This window comes from Pundamilia nyererei, unplaced genomic scaffold (genome assembly GCF_000239375.1).
Source record: "Pundamilia nyererei isolate P.nyererei 1_Seehausen unplaced genomic scaffold, PunNye1.0 scaffold00364, whole genome shotgun sequence".
Classification (NCBI taxonomy): domain Eukaryota; kingdom Metazoa; phylum Chordata; class Actinopteri; order Cichliformes; family Cichlidae; genus Pundamilia; species Pundamilia nyererei.
The window spans coordinates 232,586-239,994 of record NW_005187765.1 but is presented as its reverse complement, the minus strand read 5'-3'; the positions used below and the strand labels follow the sequence as shown (position 1 = coordinate 239,994).

General features: G+C 45.5%; 1 protein-coding gene across 4 annotated transcripts in view; it reads right to left on the bottom strand.

Moving 5' to 3' along the window:
• Positions 1–7,409, bottom strand: part of LOC102212507 (ras-responsive element-binding protein 1) — a 52,456-nt gene that overhangs the window by 22,764 nt on the left and 22,283 nt on the right. For 2 of the 4 annotated variants that reach the window (XM_005752514.2, XM_005752515.2), the window contains exon 2: positions 6,340–6,432. The exons of 1 other annotated variant lie outside the window; for it this stretch is intronic. The gene's annotated coding sequence lies outside the window, so the exon portion shown is untranslated. Of the gene's footprint in view, positions 1–6,339; positions 6,433–6,950; positions 7,366–7,409 lie in introns of those variants that run through there. One more of the 4 variants, XM_005752516.2, reaches the window with a different exon arrangement.

Below are 7,409 nucleotides of genomic sequence, written 5' to 3'. Positions count from 1 at the left end.
ATTCCTAGTTCAAAAAAGAAGGAAGTGAAAGAAGCAGCGACTCCTAAAAATGATGAAAAAGCCAATGGAGGCCCAGGCTGCAGTCAAACGCCTCCATCAGCCGACACTAGTTGGCGCGTCGCAGAGTCGCGCCACTTCAGGGTTACCCTCCCGCGGTGGCCATGTTTGTGGCCAGCAGTTGAGTCACGCTGACATCACATCCTCGTCAGCGGCGCTCTTCCTGATTTTGGCACAGCGAGTTGCACCACAGCATTAAACCGTTATTGTAATGTACCTGCAGGGCAGCGCCGTTATTTCCACAAACATTCACAGGCTTTAAACGCAGCAGCTTCTCCACATTTTATCCTGTCCTCGTAAAAAAACAGAGTGGGAACAAATGGAAAACAACTACTCTGGTATCTAACGACGACCTTAACAAGGAGTTTAAAAAACAACCATCTTTATGTGGTCGTTAACACAGATCTGACAACGTGAGCGCGATGACTTTACTGCACAGATTTCACGTCTCTGCAAATGAAAACAGCACATGAAGCAAAACCAAAGAAGAAGAAAAGGAGAAGAAAAGAGAAAGGACGAGTGGAACGCGGCGAGAGAGCGCTGACAGCTGGCAGCGAGCGCGCCGTGTTTCCACTGACCTCTGAGTGTATCACCGCTCCTGCATGACACGCTCTTACATGGCCACGGCAGGTGCACGCGCGCACACACACACGCAATCGGACGCTGTGATTGGCTGCCAGAGTGCTCGGCCAGCACTTTTTACAGCCCGCAGAAACGAACGGCAACAGATGGCTGTGAGAGGAGAGGCCAGAGGAAGCTGGGAAAAAAGGATGGAGAAAGAGAACCCTCCCAAAATCAACCGTCCTAACCCGGCTGCTCAGAACGCTGCAAACCGAGAGACGGCGCCAACACGTGCAAGTGTCAATGCAACACGTGTCGCAAAGAAAAATAGTAAATAAAAAGGAGTCTGCGCCAAAGTTTTACAAACATCTACGACGATGTTTAAACCAGTTTAAAAGGAACGGTCCCTGAACGCAGCACGAAGTCTGAGCACTGTGTGTGTGTGTGTGTGTGTGAGTGAGAGAGATGGCTGATGTTACTACATCTGTTCCCAGCCATCATTCTCACACACTAACACTCCCTCCTGACTCACTCTGTCTCACACACACACACACACACACACACACACACACACACACACACACACACACACACACACACACACACACAGCTCTGACATCCTGACATTCTTCCACATCCATGCAAAAGCAGAAAAAGGTCACCGTGCTGGAGCCACTGAGCATGAATGTATCTGTACGTGTGTGTGGGTGTGTACTCGTACATCTGTCATTGTAAGGACCATCACCCTCTTTTGACCTTAGGAGGACGCTGTGGCTGTGGCACACTTTCAACTCTTTTAACTTCAAGGGTGCAGTCACATGACACCTACGCAGTGCACCCCTGATAGGGTACAGCCCTTTCAGTTCATTTCTGTGCTTTTCAAATTTGTTGTAAAAGCAAGAATGTCATAAAGTTTTTACCAATGGAGTAATATTAATTTCTGTCCCTATTTTAAGTATTTAACCAGCAGAATTAGTTAAGTCTAACGTCAGTGATTTCACGTCATGAACCTCCTGCTGTGCACCAACTGTGTGAAGATGTAACCCAGTGACAGACGGTAATTAAAGAGAGAGGGTGGACACAGCACAGGATGGATGTGTGGGGTAGAGAGGTAAAGGATGTAAACGAGGATTAAGAGCATCCTCTCTGTCCTTGTTTCTTTATTCACTTTGAAAACTAGGAAGCAGAAACATGCAAGTTTTATAATTTTACTACAGATAAGTCTGCATGAACTTAATGTTTTAACCTTCTGATATAATCCAGTTTTTACCTTGTGTTAACAGCTAATGTTGGCTAGCATGCCTTAGAGCAGGGGTGTGCGATCTCAGTCCACGAGGGCCGGTGTCCCTGCAGGTTTTAGATGTGTCCTCGAACCAACACAGCTGATTTAAATGGCTAAATTAGCTCCTCAACATGTCCTGAAGTTCTCTACAGGCCTGGTAATGAACTCATCATGTGATTCAGGTGTGTTGACCCAGGTGAGATCTAAAACCTGCAGGACACCGGCCCTCGTGGACTGGGATTGCCCACCCCTGCCTTAGAGGCTCTGGCACTAAAGTTAGCATCTAGCATGATAAGAGGCTACTTCACCAGCTTCTTTCTTTTATGATAAATACCTGTCACAAGTTTATGAAGTCCAAGTTATAGATAATCTCCCTCTCTCACACTATGTTTCATAGCATTAGCCTAGCAGCTGCAATTATTAATCTCAGACAGTAATCCCCACCAACATATGAATTCATTTACTTGTACTTTTTGTAGTTTGTATATGCCTAACAGTACTAGTGAGTTAGCTGCTGGTGTGAGCAGCCTCGTCTGTGTTCATTTTCCTGAATTCACTAGGTGAATCAAAACGGCCCAACTGTAAACTGCTGTTAGCAAACATTAGAAACCTTATCTAGCATCAATTAATGGACACAAAGGCAAGAGAAAAGCAGACTGTGCCATGGTCAGCTCTCTCCTCTTCCTCCTTTTTCTAACCTTTTCCATTTGTATTTATACCACTGTGTTTTTGTATCTGTGAGTCGGTGTCAGCTAACAGTCTGTGTTTAGCAGGAGAGATGTGAGCAGAGGGATGGAGGGATGCATGGGCAGATAGAGAAGTGAGAGAGGGGGAGGACAGGAACCAGTCACCATATGTTGGCTATTTATTACACCTCCCTAAACTGTCACTCTCCCTCCATCTATTCATCCATCACCCTCTCGGCCTCATTCAGAACAGCACTGCAACACTGTTTATCTAAACGGAAGCGACTTCGCTTATTTCTAGCAACACATTCTTATTCTGGAACTGCAGTGTTGTATATTTGCATGATTAACAGTTAAAAATAAATATCTTGTGCTGCGCCTTTTATAGCAAGTAAGATCCACAAAGGCTGAAAATGTTAACTTGAATTAGCCCCAAGTGGACATTAGAGGAACTGCAGCCATTGGTGCATCTGCGTTGGCTTCATTTTCAGCGCACATTAGCACCGGATGCTCGGCAGCGTTAGCGCTGATTATCTAAGAATACCAACGCTGTGATGAAATAGGGCGCTGGCTGCAGCGTGGAGCGGTCAGGGCTGCCTCTGTAATGCTGTAAATGTCCTTTTTTCTAAACTCACAACCTTATGATCTAATGCATAATCTACTGGGCAGGTTCCCGACAGGAAATCCTGGGATGATTTCCAACCTTGTGACAGTGATGGAGAGAAGTGCTATTCATGGGAATTCACCAAACTCGTAGGAGAAACTGAAAGAAAGTCAGAGCCTCTTTATCTCTTTCTGTTTCTGCGCTGGTTGACCACAACAGGAAGTTCACACTCACGGGAGTCACAAGAGAGCGTTTTGCTGCTTCCCCATGTGCGCTCGCAAAGAGAGAGATTGATGGGCATTCTCGCTCGCTCTTGATGACCCCCCTCCCGAGCCTCCATCTAACACTCAGCTGCCATCACCCATCCTCCACCGCTCCGCCGATCCCGACGTTCCTGTTTCCTCGCTGCAGAACTCTGCCCAAACTTGTTAACGCACACTTGTGAAACTAAAAGCTGAATATCCCAAGGCAGAGATGACTTTCTCTGAGCTGCATGGACAAAAGCATGTCGTGCGTTGCCTTCTTTCTAGAAACATGACCGACATTCAGTGCAGATGTAGACAGATGTTTATTTGATCTGAGCACAGCCACACTTCATCACATCTACACAACTTCAGCCCAAAAAACACTGATTTCAAATTATTGCTCAAGTGTTCACAGAATTTCCAGAAAATTGGCAAAAAAGTTCTAAATTGGACATCAGCGAGCGCCTCCATGCTGCTTACTGCTAATATCAACATTTAAAAGCATCAAAATAAACAGGCGCCAGTTTTTAATGTCAAGGCAGCAACTTTCCCACCTCAACGAAGCACAAAAGCCGTGTTTGTTGAAGAGTTGACTTGAACCCAAAAGCACAGAGGTCTTATTCTTTACACCCAGGCACCACATGCAGCTCCACTTTATGTGAGCGGCCCCTTTTGTAATCGCCACACAGCGAACGGTTGTATCACGGGAGGATTTCAAAGGAGTCATGGAAGCAGGGGCGTATATAAGAGTTTTTAGATGGGGTGGCACACGCCCCGATTTCTAAGGGGGGGGGGGACCCAGAGCTGAGTTTGAAAGCAAAGCAGAGTGACGTCTGGTGAAAATGATTTTAAACCTGCGCTGTAACAAAGTAGCTGCCACACTGAAACTTGACTGAACACTAATATTTACGTCTTTAAATCCGATTATCTTTTATCATTCTGATGAGTTTGTAGCTGTAACAAACACAGCAGCTTCCAGTGCACGTCACTACATTACAGTTTTATAGTTGGACCTGCAGTGATGTCTCGAGAAGAAAAAGGTGACGTGGACCCCCTGACCCCCCGGTATATACGCCCATGCTTGCACTGACATGGCAGCGCAAATCTGGGGTGGCACCAGAGGTGGCCAATCAGATATCAGTAGAGGGGGTGCCATCCCAGGACACCATGTTTATATTTAAAAACATGTCAAACATCCCTAAACACTGACAGCATGTCCACAGCCTTTCAGAGACGTTCTCCATCCGTCTCCACCTCCTCCTCCGTCGGCCTTTTACAAACTGTTTCTAACTCCTCTTCCTCTGCTCATCTCCCCTCTCTGCCTGCTCGCTGCCCTCCAGCTCGGTTACACATTGACTGCTTCCTCTGTGTGTGTGTGTGTGTGTGTGTGTGTGTGTGTGTGTGTGTGTGTGTGTGTGTGTGTGTGTGTGTGGAGTTTAGACCCGGCATGATAAAGTGTTGAGATAGCATCGACGGTGTGTCGGCTCCACTGTACAGCATACCGCAGCCGGCAGGCAGAGCGGGGGAGGGGAGCGTCTCAGCCAACCACCGAGCACGCTCACAGTGGAAAATGTCTGCAGCTCTCAGCCAATCAGGAAGCAGATTCCTCAACACATCCATCCTCCCATGTGTGTGTGTGTGTGCGCTGCCCCATCTTTCCCCTCCTACCAAACACTTCACCCTCTGATGTTTCACTATAAAGATCTTTAACAAATTTGTTTCTAATGTGATATTTAGTGTTTTACTTTGTGTCATTATTATCGTCACGCTTCAAAACCTTTGAAAGCTGTCAAAGATTTAATTTTAAAAAAGAATAACTGTAATATTATGGTAATTAAACTTTAAATGTTAGTTAAAAAAAGATTATTTTCTTAAGTACTAATAATACTTTCATAGTTATTGGAAAATAAATGTTTGTGTATTAATACAACATCATTAATTAAATAAAAACACATTTTAGTAAGAATTTATTATCAGAACATAGAAACTGTTTCCATGTTCTGTTTTTATTCCCTTTTAGACTTGAAGTAAATTAATGTCCTTCATACATGTTTTAAAAGAACAAAACAACATAGATGTAACTGACATGCTTAATTATATATATTTATTTAATATAATAGTTTTTAAAGTACTCGAATCACTTTCATTTCCATGTTTTTATTCTTTTCTGACTGATGCTTCAATTAAAACTTTCTCAGTGCCACTTCACAACAACAACAACCAGGTGATGACCCCGTACGAGCAGCACTGTGTGACAGTGGGGAGGAAAAAACCTCCAGCAGAACCAGGCTCAGGGAGGGCGGGGCTATCTGCCCAAACACCAATCACACTGACAGTATCTTATTATGTAATTTCAACTCAGTTTGTTTCCTTTGATGTTTATTTATTGAGTTTTATTTGTGGTTCTAATGTTTGTTTGTAAAGCCTGGTTATCATCACTGTCACAGACATTAAAGGAGCTTCAGGAGCTCGTAGGTTCATAATAAAGTGGTGAAACCAGGCTGGACACAGAGAGAAGACTGAAGAGGCGTTTATGAAAACGTCCAACCTTCCGTCTCCTCGGAAAGCCGGAAAACTCGCTGAAACATTTCCAGGAGCAAACACATCTGGAATCAGGTCTGAGTGCGAAAACGCAAAGCGCTGACAGGGACAGAGACGGCCAAACGCCATGCAAGCTGAAGCAGAAGCCACTGAAACAAAGATGGCAGACTGTGCCACGAGAAACAGGAAGAAACGTTCATTCCCAGAGCTACCAAAGAGGCGGAGCCTGGAAGCGTTTACAGGTGAGCGTTTAACTTCAGGTGGATGAAAGATAGCGAAACAATGAGGAGGAGGAGGAGGAGGAGGAAGGAGGGGAAGGTGGCGGTGGGATGAAGATGAGAAAGGAGGGAGGAGCATATTTACCCGTCTTTTTCGTAAAGCAACGCTCGCTCGAATCTGTCTCGGGGCGGGAGGGGGCGGGGTTTGTTGTGTGTGTGTCTGCAACCACTGCTCACACTGCAGGGAGGAGAGCACAGAGAGACCATCAGTAACACAAACACACGTTTACACACAAATACAGAAACAACAACAGGCAGACAAACTGGTAAAAAACAAACACCAAGTTTGGATGCACCAGCGTGAACGTGTGGACTCGATGTGTTCCACAATAACACAAATATTCCCCTTTTTCACCAGCGCAGCTAAACTGCATTCACTTCTATTATCATTGGATCGTTTTCTGTTTAACCCCTTAGCAGTCGGACGTACCGCCCACGGGACATTGGATGGTTTAGGGGACTAATTGGACTGCTAAGGGGTTAAAGCTGTAAAACTACGTCTGCAGCAGCTCACAAGCTGCAGTTTGTAGAAACACTGGTTTTATTTGAAGTGTCCACCCTGAGGAAGGCCTTTATCCACACCCACAGTGGGCTGTGTCATTACTGTAATTAGTGTTTTCATTTATCAGGTTTTCACTGTTTAACGTTTTACCGTAAATACTGGAATACAGCAGAGTGCTCACTTAGCTTGCTCACATTTTATTAGGCTTTTGTACTGAGCGTACACGGCTCCTGTTGCCGTGACGATAATCACAGATTTCACTACAATAGAAACAGAACTACATCTATTCCCTCGATCATACTGCTGCGGTTTACATCGTGGAATATACATTCTGGCCGAGCTCGAGAGCGCCCCCTGTGGAAGAAGAAACAGCCCCCTGATTTCACCCAAACAATTTAAACAGTGAAAACGTATCCGCCCACAGCGAGCGTTTCCACGGACACGCGCCATGTTTTACTGTTTCGAGACTGTAAACGCTCGTGTCCACATAAACAAAGTAAACGATGCAGAAACAACACACAGAGCTGCAGGGACGCAGAGGTGAGCGGGCTCAGAGTCTGAGTCACACTCGTCATTGCACCGCCTCTGACACACACACACACACACGCACACGCACGCACACACACACACACACACACACACACACACACACA